Here is a 12,541-nt window from a genome sequence, read left to right on the forward strand (position 1 = left end):
TCATTTAATCTTCACAGCCACCACTTAAGATACATTCCGTCCTTATTTTATAAGTAAAGGAAATTGAATCTCAGAGAAGTTAAATAACTTGTCCAGGATCATTTTGGAAGTAAGTGGTGGAACTACAACCCAATGTACACTTTAAAACAGTTTGATATTCAAGGCCCTCCATAATCTGCCTCTTCCTTCTTCGCAGCTCTATCTCCTACTGCTATACATACAGTTTTCTGCTCTAGTCGCCTTCCCCTAAACCCATTTGCTGTTTCCCAGGACCATACTGCACTGCTCTTTCTTTCTGGCTTGGCCAGAGCTTGCTGTCAAGCCAAGGCCATAATCTTCCACCACCCCAAATGACACCTCTCAATTAATTTCTCTACCTTCATCTCTTCTTTAAAAATAGTAACAGAAAGAAATGGTTTACTGCGGTAATTGGCATACAATAAACTGTACATGTTTAAAATACAATTTGTTAAGTTTAGACATGTGTATATACCCATGAAAACATCACTACAATCAACATAATGGACATATCCATTCCCCCCCCCCCCTCCACAAAAGGTTTCTTCATGCTCCTTATAGAATTCTTCCCTCCTGCCCACTTCATCAGTGTCCTCCTTTGGCTCTGTTCCTGACCTCAGGGAACCACTGGTTTGCTTTATATCATTATAGATATTTTGTATCATACAATGGGTATCATTTGTATCTGGCTTCTTTCACTCAGCGTAAGATTCATATTTAGGTGCATTCCTTTGTATTGGTGAGTTGTATTGCATTTTATGGCCACAATTGATAATTTCAGTCACTTGATGGATAGTTGTGTTGTTTCCAGTCTTTCTCCACCTTTTTTGTTCCCCCCCCCTTGGCTTCTCCACATGGCAAGTGAGATCTTAGTTCCCCAATTAGGGATGGAACCTGTGCCCACTCCAGTGAAAGCATGGAGTCTTAACCACTGGACTGCCAGGGAAGCCACCTTCCTCCGTTTTTTAATGCATTCCAACTTTGTGTCATGATGGTTCCACACTAAAATTTCTGCCTTCAAATGGGAAGGAATTCAGAAGGGGGATAAGACATATACACAAATACCTATTCTATTCGAGTAGGACAAAGTATTAGGGTTTCACTTCTGTTATCCTAGGCTCAAAACCTCTCTAATCCATTTTATGTCCTGTGACTAGAGTAGTAGTCTATAGCACAGACCTGACTTTATCACCTACCTGCTCACAAACCTCCAGTGGCCTGCCTTACTGACATAGTTTCGCCTTCAAAAGAAAAAAAATGAAAGTAAAAAACTCAAAACTCTATCAGCAATTCTTAGTCATATTTGGTTGTACAACATGGTCTGGGTAACTCTGGTCCTTTAAAAGGGAGGCTAACATTGATCACAATATGGCTAATCAGTGATTGTGGCATAAGGGAGTAAGCCTGAGGGGCAGCTCTGTTCAGGTTGCAAAATTGACCTCTAGCTGAAAGACTATCCCTGTGACTAGGGAGACTAGGTTTAATCATTCATTTAATATGGGTGATTGAAAATAAGAAGATTGTATCTACTTATTTTAAAAATAATTATTATCTAGTCCCTGATGGCTCATTGGTGAAGAATCTGCCTGCCAAAGCAAGAGGCGTAAGAGACTTGGGTTCAATCCCCGGGTGGAGAAGATACCCTGGAGAAGGAAATGGCAACTCATTCCAGTATTATTGCCTGAGAAATCCCATGGACAGAGGAGTCTGGCAGGCTATGGGGTCGCAAAAGAGTCGACACCACTTAGCAAGTAAACAAACTGGGTTGAAAACCAAGGCTGCGTCTCTGCATTAGAGTGATTTAGGTCCTTTGGACAGGAAGAGGATATTTCATTCTTACTGATACGATTTCACACAGCCAAAGTTTTTAAAAGACCATGGTTTCTCAGTGAATAAGAAAGCTGTGGTCACATAAAGAAGGGGATTCTGATTCTTTGTAGCTACAGTTATATGTCCTTGGGACTTGTGTTTCCTCTAATTCTTTGATTAGATTATCCCAGCCTGATGAATGGCAGAACAGATTTTTTACTTTCTCAGTCCTAGCGAATGTCTACTTTCTCAGAATGCATGTTAAGTGGTATTGTGTTTTATATTTTATTCTATTTTTTATTTTCTCCCTTTCTAACCTATATTTTAAACATTGACCTTTGCCTCTCTACTCCCACAAAAAAACATCTGTATCTCTCTTTGCTATACATGTTGTGATATAAATGTGCACTCTGTTGACTGAAGTACTGCATTAAACTTCAAGAAGTACAAACAGCACACTTATCCCCCTCTCTCCCAGTGAAAAGCACCCACATTTGCTCCAATTCCCCATCATCACAAAAATGCTGTTATAAACATCATTGTTCATTTCCTTATGTAAACCTAGCCTATCCCTAATTTGGCATTTGAGGTCCCTGAAACTGGTCCTTAATGTCCCCAGCATGAAAAGCTCACTTTTCCTTATTGCCCTTTTACATGTTCGTTTGTTTTCACTGTCCCTTCTGCCTGGATTATACCACCTTCCTTAGCCCCCAATCTGAACATGTCTCAAATCCTAAATATTCTTGAGAACCCACCTCAAATATCACCTCCTATGGGATGGGTTCCCTTGTTTGTTCAGCTGGAATTGAACAAACTTTCAATTTTCAATTCCTTTCCCTCTCAGCTCCCACAAGGCTCAACCTGCATTTCTCTTTGTCATCCTCCACAATAGGCCTTCCACTCTTGCTATTCACATGGGTATCACTTCCCCACAAAGGCGTCAGGTTGTGTGTGCAAGAATAGAGAAATTCAGAAGGCATGTTTCCGAAAAATACTGACTTTAAAACATAAGATGAGTTTTACTTTATCCTTTGTAGTGTCCTCTAGCCACTGTTTTTTTAGCTGTGGGTTGTAACTTATTAGTGGGTTATGAAATTGGTTTTTGATAGAGATCACCTTTTTCCTCCCCCTTTTTAAGAAGAGAAGAGAAAAATATCAGAGTATATCACAAATAGTAAATATCATTTTGTGAAACCTATTATAATTTATATTCTTATGTGAATGTGACTAAGAAGCAATGTAAAAGTGTTACTTACTGGGGGTTGAGGTTAGGAGAGGTCCCTTCTACTGTACTGAAAGGTCATAGAAAATGCCACTCCAGAATATGCTACTTTGGCATATTGATAATTTTGAGCTGTAGTCACTTAGAGGCCGACTTTCTCTGAACTCCCATTAGCTGCCTAAGAACAGATTTTCCAAAAGAAACTTGATTGTCATAAATGCCCTCCCCCAGGAATTACACTGAACAGGAAAGATTGACTCATCACAGGAGAGGAGACTAGAAGTCGAGACCATACCCAGACCAACTTTGTCACAAACTATCACATCTCCCTGGTGGCTCAGATGGTAAAGAATCTGCCCCCAGTGTGGGAGACCCGGGTTTGATCCCTGTGTCAGGAAGATCTCTGGAGAAGGAAATGGCCACCCACTCCAATATTCTTGCCTGGAGAATTCCATCGACACAGGAGCCTAACAGGCTACAATCTATGGGGTCACAAAGAATAGGACACAGTTGTGTGACTTTCACTTTCACTATACCTCCCATCTATTATTCTAGGGCCTATTCCTTTCGCCTCAAAGGCATTTATTCTCCTTTAAGAGGCCTACATCTCCCATCCCCTTTCCCTATTAAGAATGATATTTAAGTCTGAATTCTAAGTCATCTTGGGGTGTTACTCAATTTTTTTTTCATGAGTACTTACTGTGTATACATGAGGTATACATGTTAGTAAACTTCTGTTTGCTTTTTTCTTGTTAATCTCTCTTTTATTATGGGGTCACACCTAAAAATTGAAAAGGGCAAATTAGCTTTCCTCCCCTACAGCACACGTTTTGATGTTATTTGTAGCTATTGTGTATACATCACGTTTCCCTGAAACATTGACTCTAATACAAAAAACTAAGAAAAAGGTAAAATACAAAGCTTAGATTCAAATTCCATCTTGGCCTTGTTTTAGCTGGGTGACTCACATTCCTAGGTGTCTCGTCTTCACCAGAAATTTTCTTTTCTGTAAGAAAACAAACAAACCCTCTTCATTTCCTGGGTTGTTGTGGAATCAAATGAAAGGACATAAGTGAATGGCTTTTGTGATTCGTAAGGCACCCAGGAACCCAAATATTCCTAATGTTGGCTGCAGTCTAGCAGAATCTCAAGATGCTAATCATCTAGAGATGAGATAGTGTACTAATTGTTTCCCATGTATTAGTCTTTTCACAACATGATTGTACTGTTGCCAAAGGGAATATTCAGGACTTGTATCAATTAGTGTTCATCATAATGTTAATTGAGTAATAATTATTAATTCATTGCCATGTTGAAACTGCTGTTAAGTATTTCGTATTAACTGTATTTATCTCATTTTATTTCTATGGTAATTCTATGAAGTGTATACATTTATTGTCACTGTTTTACAGGTATTGAAACTGAGACCCTGAACTCTTATTCTAGCTCTATGTCTTTTCTCTTTTAGCTTTTCCCAGACAAATGAATCCGGGGAACAATCTACTGTTGCCCAGACAGTTCAGGCCATCTCCTGGTTAGCAGAGGCCTTTAGCCAAGGGCCAAACACATCTCCCTGTACTGCCCCTCAAGCCTGGGCTTCCCCAAGTGGAGATGCAGCCTTCTCTCTAGCCTCCACACTCATGGACACAGGGAGCATTAGTAAAAAGGCAGACTCTCACTCTTAGCTTTAATACTCAGGTGTAAGTGACTGACTGAGGGCCTTTTGGAGGTGAAGGCTTCATGGGCACCTAGACAGGGGAACCAGGGGAAGTATGGGCCTGCTTCCAGAGGTCCATAGAGCTCAGAACTCAGCACCAATAGTGGGTTGAATAGTGTCCCCCCAAAATGTTCAAGTCCACCCAGAAACTCAGAATGTGACTTTAGTTGGAAATTCAGTCTTTGCAGACATAACTAAGGGTCTTGAGATTAAATCATCCTGGATTGAGGATGTGATAAGTGAAAGGAAGAGGCAGAGTTGGACACAGAGATTCAGGGAAGAGGGTCTGGGAAGACAAAGGCAGAAACTGGAGTTATACTGCCAGAGGTCAAGGAACAGTAACCACTTGAAGCTGAAAGAGGCAAGAAAGCATTCTCCCCTAGAAGCTCTGGAGAGAGGATGGCTCTGCTGAGACTTTGTTTTCAGACTCCTGATTTCCAGAACTCTGAGAATATCAACTTCTATTGTTTTGAGATACCAACTCTCTAGTAATTCTCTATGGCAGCCCTAAGGGAAAAAGCACAGCACCCTGGCAGCAGTCTGGGTGTGAGCTGTCCTGAAGCGCAAGAAGAGCTCGCCACTGCTGCAGACCACAGCAGAGTCAACCTGGGCCCTTTCTGCCATGGCATGGCCTCAGGGAGCTCTCTAGATGTCCATGTCTAGGAGAGGTCACCACTGTCTAGGGGCCTTTGGTAACACTTGTGAAGATAGAGATGCCCTGAGGAACTCTGGGTTAAGCTGGTCAAGGGGCTCATGAAGAGGACAATCTGTTTGCTGTGGAACACCAAGTCTCCCAATCCAGAAGCCTTTTTTTCTCCTCTACTATCTTCCTTCCCTCCCTCCCACCTTTCTTCCAAGTGTATTGCACACTCTGTTCCTAATCACACTCAGATCTCCCTTCCCACAAATTAAAAAAAAAACAAAACTAGTGTCTTTCATGAATGACAGGATGGTATATTATTTTCCCATTCAAACTAACAAATTACCACAGATTTAGTGGCTTAAAACAACACAGATTTATTCTCCTGTAGTTTTGGAGGCCAGAAGCCAAAAATGAGTCCTAAGGGGCCAAAAATCAAGTGTCAGAAAGACTGATTTCTTCTCGAAGCTCTGTGGAAAGAGTCCATTCCTTGTCTCTTCTAGCTTCTAGAGGCTGCTGGCATTTCTTGGTTCCTGGACTCATCATCCCATCTCGGCTTCCATGATTACATCAGCAGATGAAAGGTTGTTGTTGAATCACGCGAAGACCCCGGGATTCTTGGCCCCCGGAGGAGAAGAATTCAAACGGGGGCCAGAGACGAGGCTTGATCGCTCAGAGCTTTTGTGTAATAAAGTTTTATTAAAGTATAAAGGAGATAGAGAAAGCTTCTGACATAGATATCAGGAGGGGGCAGAAAGAGTACCCGCTTGCTAGTGTTAGCAATGAAGTTATATACTCTCCAATGAATCCAAAGCATGTCTGGAGGTTATAAAGACCTCACCAGACCTACTCCCATAATTTACATTTTAAGATAACAGAATTAGCCAGAAGGTTTAATCCAGAGACTGTCCTTAATCCCTCAGGCAGGATACATTATTGTTATATAATCCTAAGGAATGCAGAGAAGGAAAAAAAAAGTTTGTCCTTTCTTCCTCCTTGAGAATTCCAGACCCCTCTCTCCTTGGGGACCCCTAGACTCCTTATCAATCTGCCTAGGGAATGACTCTCTCAATCAGCTCCTCCCCACTTAGCCTCCTGCCTCCCTCTAATAAGGTCTGTTATGGTTACATTTAGGGCCCACAGCGATCAATGTAAAGAAATAGAGGAAAACAATAGAATGGGAAAGACTAGAGATCTCTTCAAGAAAATTAGAGATACCAAGGGAATATTTCATGCAAAGATGGGCTCAATAAAGGACAGAAATGGTATGGACCTAACAGAAGGAGAAGATATTAAAAAGAGGTGGCAAGAATACATAGAAGAACTATACAAAAAAGATCTTCATGACCCAGATAACCACAATGGTGTGATCACTCACCTAGAGCCAGACATCCTGGAATGTGAAGTCAAGTGGGCCTTACGAAGCATCACTATGAACAAAGCTAGTGGAGGTGATGGAATTCCAGTTGAGCTATTTCAAATCCTAAAAGATGATGCTATGAAAGTGCTGCACTCAGTACACCAGCAAATTTGGAAAACTCAGCAGTGGCCACAGGACTGGAAAAGGTAAGTTTTCGTTCCAATCCCAAAGAAAGGCAATGCCAAAGAATGCTCAAACTACCGCACAATTGGACTCATCTCACATGCTAGTAAAGTAATTCTCAAAAGTCTCCAAGCCAGGCTTCAGCAATACGTGAACCGTGAACTTCCAGATGTTCAAGCTGGATTTAGAAAAGGCAGAGGAACCAGAGATCAAATTGCCAACATCCATTGGATCATCGAAAAAGCAAGAGAGTTCCAGAAAAACATCTATTTCTGCTTTATTGCTTATGCCAAAGCTTTTGATTGTGTGGATCACAATAAACTGTGGAAAATTCTTCAAGAGATGTGAATACCAGACCACCTGACCTGCTTCTTGAGAAACCTGTATGCAGGTCAGGAAGCAACAGTTAGAACTTGACATGGAACAACAGACTGGTTCCAAATAGGTCAAGGCTGTATATTGTCATCCTGCTTATTTAACTTATATGCAGAGTACATCATGAGAAACGCTGGGCTGGATGAAGCACAAGCTGGAATCAAGATTGCCGGGAGAAATATCAATAACCTCAGATACCCAGATGACACCACCCTTGTGACAGAAAGCAAAAAAGAACTAAAGAGCCTCTTGATGAAAGTGAAAGAAGAGAGTGAAAAAGTTGGCCTAAAGCTCAACATTCAGAAAACTAAGATCATGGCATCTGGTCCCACCTCTTCATGGCAAATATATGGGAAAACAGTGGAAACAGTGGCTGACTTTATTTTTTGGGGCTGAAAAATCACTGCAGATAGTGATTGCAGCCATGAAATTAAAAGATGCTTACTCCTTGGAAGGAAAGTTATGACCAACCTACACAGCATATTAAAAAGCAGAGACATTACTTTGCCAACAAAGGTCCATCTAGTCAAAGCTATGGTTTTTCCAGTAGTCGTGTATGGATGTGAGAGTTGGACTATAAAGAAAGCTGAGCACCAAAGAATTGATGCTTTTGAACTGTGGTGTTGGAGAAGACTCTTGAGAGTCCCTTGGACTGCAAGGAGATCCAACCAGTCCATCCTAAAGGAGATCAGTCTTGAGTGTTCATTGGAAGGACTGATGTTGAAGCTGAAACTCCAATACTTTGGCCACCTGATTCAAAGAACTGACTCATTGGAAAAGACCCTGATGCTGGGAAAGGTTGAGGGCAGGAGGGGAAGGGGACGGCAGAGGATGAGATTGTTGGATGGCATCACCAACTCAATAGACATGGGTTTGGGTGGACTCCAGGAGTTGGTGATGGACAGGGAGGCCTGGTGTGCTGTGGTTCATGGGGTCGCAAAGAGTCAGACACAACTGAGTGACTGAACTGAACTGAACTGATAATCCAAGATAATCTCCCTCCCTCAAGGTCCTTAATCACATTGGCCAAGTCCCTTTGTCATATAAGGTAACAATATGTTCAGAGATTCCAGGGATTAGTCATGCTAATGGGGGGAAGATCTATTATTCAGTCTACTACAAATATGGTAAAGAATCCACCTGTAATGTGGGAGACCTGGGTTCGATCCCTGGTTTGGGAAGATCCCCTGGAGAAGCGAAAGGCTATCCACTCCAGTATTCTGGCCTGGAGAATTCCATGGACTCTACACAGTCCATGGGTTGCAAACAGTCGGACACAACTGAGCGACTTGCACTACACTGCACTACAAATATGAACCCCTCCCTAAAGCATCTTCCTTCAAGCACTGATCCCGTTAAGTGGGTTGTATGTGTGGGCTCAGTCCTTTCAGTTGTGTCTGACTCTTTGCGACCCTATGGACTGTAGCTTTCCAGATTCCTCTGTCCATGGGATTCTCCAGGCAAGAATATCGGGGTGGGTTGCCATGCCCTCCTCCAGGCGGTCTTCCTGACCGAGGGATTGAACGCGCATCTCCTGCACTGCAGGCAGATTCTTTACTGCTAAGCCACCAGTACAGCCCATTAAGTGGGTTAGTAGTGGTGAACTCTGCCCTCAGAGGTCACTGGAAATAGGCTAACAGTTGGCTTTAGCCATTTGTGGGCAAGAGTTAGAGCCCAGGCAAGCTACCTTCTACCCTCTTCTAGGGCAACCTGCAGGAAATTTCTTCTAGACTTGCTGTTGGCCTGCAAATTCCTGAGAGTTCCCTAAGAGCTAGAAGGGGCCTGGATCAGTTCAGTTCAGTTCATTTCAGTCACTCAGTTGTGTCCTACTCTTTGTGACCCCATGGACTGAGGCATGCCAGGCCTCCCTGTCTATCACCAACTCCTGGAGTTTACTCAAACTCATGTCCATTGAGTCGGTGATGCCATCCAACAATCTCATCCTCTGCCGTCCCCTTCTCCTCCTGCTCTCAACCCTTCCCAGCATCAGGGTCTTTTCCAATGAGTCAGTTCTTTGAATCAGGTGGCCAAAGTATTGGAGTTTCAGCTTCAACATCAGTCCTTCCAATGAACACCCAGGACTCATCTTCTTTAGGATGGACTGGTTGGATCTCCTTGCAGTCCAAGGGACTCTCAAGAGTCTTCTCCAACACCACAGTTCAAAAGCATCAATTCTTTGGTGCTCAGCTTTCTTTATAGTCCAACTCTCACATCCATACACGACTACTGGAAAAACCATAGCTTTGACTAGATGGACCTTTGTTGGCAAACTAAATGTCTCTGCTTTTTAATATGCTGTCTAGGTTTGTCATAACTTTCCTTCCAAAGGGCAAGCATCTTTTAATTTCATGGCTGCAATCACCATCTGCAGTGATTTTGGAGCTCAAGAAAATAAAGTCTGACACTGTTTCCACTGTTTCCCCATCTATTTGCCATGAAGTGATGGGACCAGATGCCATGATCTTAGTTTTCTGAATGTTGAGCTTTAAGCCAACCTTTTCACTCTCTTCTTTCACTTTCATCAAGAGGCTCTTTAGTCCTTTTTTGCTTTCTGCCATAAGGGTGGTGTCATCTGCATATCTGAGGTTATTGATATTTCTCCCGGCAATCTTGATTCCAGCTTGTGCTTCATCCAGCCCAGCATTTCTCATGATGTACTCTGCATATAAGTTAAATAAACAGGGTGATAATATACAGTTTGATGTACTCCTTTCCCTATTTGGAACCAGTCTGTTGTTCCATGTCGAATTCTAACTGTTGCTTCCTTACCTGCATACAGATTTCTCAAGAGGCAGGTCAGGTGATCTGGTATTCCCGTCTCTGGTATTCCCAATTTTCCACAGTTTGTTGTGATCCACATAGTCAAAGGCTTTGGCATAGTCAATAAAGCAAAGTAGATGTTTTTCTGGAACTCTCTTGCTTTTTCGACAATCCAATGGATGTTGGCAATTTGATCTCTGGTTCCTCTGCCTTTTCTAAATCCAGCTTGAACATCTGGAAGTTCACGATTCGCATACTGTTGAAGCCTGGCTTGGATAATTTTGAGCATTACTTTGCTAGCATGTGAGATGAGTGCAATTGTGTGGTAGTTTGAACATTCAAAAGGATACTAGGTCCTTTTGAGTGAGGATTCAGAAGCCAAGGTTTTAGATCCCTCATGAAACAAATATTTCTTGACCATGTAGGCACTGTCAGGATGCTGACCTACAGAGACGAAAGGGACCAAATGCCCACTCTGAAGGAACTCAGAATCTAGTGAGGAACTAGAATGATTAACTAATCCTAGAGGAATTGCTAAAATGGAGGACCTGTATGCTTGTTGCTTCCCTGGTGGCTTAGCTGGTAAAGAACCCACCTGCAATGTGGGAGACCTGGGTTTGATCCCTGGGTTGGGAAAATCCCCTGGAGAAGGGAACGGGTACCCACTCCAGTATTCTGGCCTAGAGAATTCCATGGGCTGTATAGTCCATGGGGTGGCAAAGAGTCAGACACAACTGAGCGATTTTCATTACATGCCTATTGGAACCCGAGGAGAATGCTGCCTTTTGGCCTGAGGAGTGAGAGGGTTGTTGTTGTTGGAGTGGTGGTGGCAGGGCGCAGAAGGGAAACATCACAGGGCTGAAGTCTACAGACTAAACAATAGGCTTGCACAGGAGGGGCACATATATGGACAGAAGAAAGGGTTTTGCCAAGTCATGGAAGTGGCTGGGAATTGAAGACACTGGGCAGGGCCAGAATAAACTTATGCAACTTCTGCTTACTGAACCACGGAAAACTGTTTTTTGGAACTCAGGAAAAGCCTTGGAGGCTAAAGCCTTCCTACAAACAAGAGGTCAAGGGGCACAGGAGGGGATGGCCGACTCAGGAAAGCCCAACAGGGTCCTGCTTGGTTTCACTAGGGAAATAGCTAGTTAACATCTAATCAAACCCAAGGAAGATGTATAACTTTGGATGTATAAGGAGGTTTACCTTTATAATTTTGTTCAATTTTCTAAATTGCTAATAATAGCATTATAATTTTTTCTAGGGTTTATTTTGAATCATACACTGCTTGTCCCTTTACGGGAACTGTTCCTTTAAATATTTCCAAACACCACTACCAGGCTAGGCCCATTATCTCCATTTTACAGATGAGGAACTGAGGCCTGGTGAGATGAAGCATCTTGCCACAGTCATGCAGGTAGTAAGAGGCAGAACCAGGACTCAAAGTCACATGTGGGGCCTTGCACTTAGCCTCTGCCTCTCTGTACTGACTCTGACGTGTGGGTTCCATTCTGAAGGTAATGGGGTGGAGGGCATGGGAAGACTGTACAGCGCATGAGGGGCAAGCTCAGCTCTGGCATTGGGTGGAGATGTTTCTCCACTTGATGACAGGAGACAGGTGGAGACTGGGTAAGCAGGTGGAGAAGATTGCACTGAAGCAGTGGGGCCATCAACCTGGGGTTCAATCCTGCCCCCTCTGGCATTTCCCCTCCCAGCTTCCAGAATGTGCCCTTTACTTGGTGTTTCCTGCTTCACGTGAACTTTGGAGCCCCAGCGCTTTGGCCAGAATCCTTTGCCCTAGCTGTGAAAGCTTGGGCAAAATACTCAAGGCTTCCTAGTCTAAAATGAGAATAAACTGTTTACTTCCCTTGCAGGGTTGTCTTGGTGATTAAAAGAGATACAAAACATAAAGCATGGTCAGAGTCCCTGTGTTGACCATTTTTGCCTCTTTGGGATACTCTCTTCCGGTGGCCCTCTTGTATTTCTGGCTGTTCTGTCTCTTGATGTTCTCTTCACCTACGAGCCCCATCACTGTTCCTCCTTGCCTGTCTTCTCTTCTGACTCCTGGGTGCATGAGTGCTAAGTCTCTTCAGTCTGACTCTTTACAACCCTGTGGACTGTAGCCCACTAGGCTCCTCTGTCCATGAAGATCTCATCTAATTTTCTGCCTTCTATTATCCTTATTTATCTCCTAAGGACTTCCCCCAGAGTAGCTCTAGCTGAGCCCCTTTGCTGATTAAATTAATATTCCTAACTCCTGGTGAATGTATTATAGATAAATAACCCGAATCTCAGCTATAATGTTGCAAAGGACTTATTGCAGCTTTTTGGTTCCAAAAGCAATTTCTTCTCTCTAAATTCTCTATCTTAGTGAAATCTACCATTATCTCCTGGCTTCTCAAGCCAAGGAGAGGCTCCTTCCTCTCTTGCATTCTCCAAATACCTATATCACCA

The sequence above is a fragment of the Bos indicus x Bos taurus genome, chromosome 3 (genome assembly GCF_003369695.1).
Source record: "Bos indicus x Bos taurus breed Angus x Brahman F1 hybrid chromosome 3, Bos_hybrid_MaternalHap_v2.0, whole genome shotgun sequence".
NCBI classification, from domain to species: domain Eukaryota; kingdom Metazoa; phylum Chordata; class Mammalia; order Artiodactyla; family Bovidae; genus Bos; species Bos indicus x Bos taurus.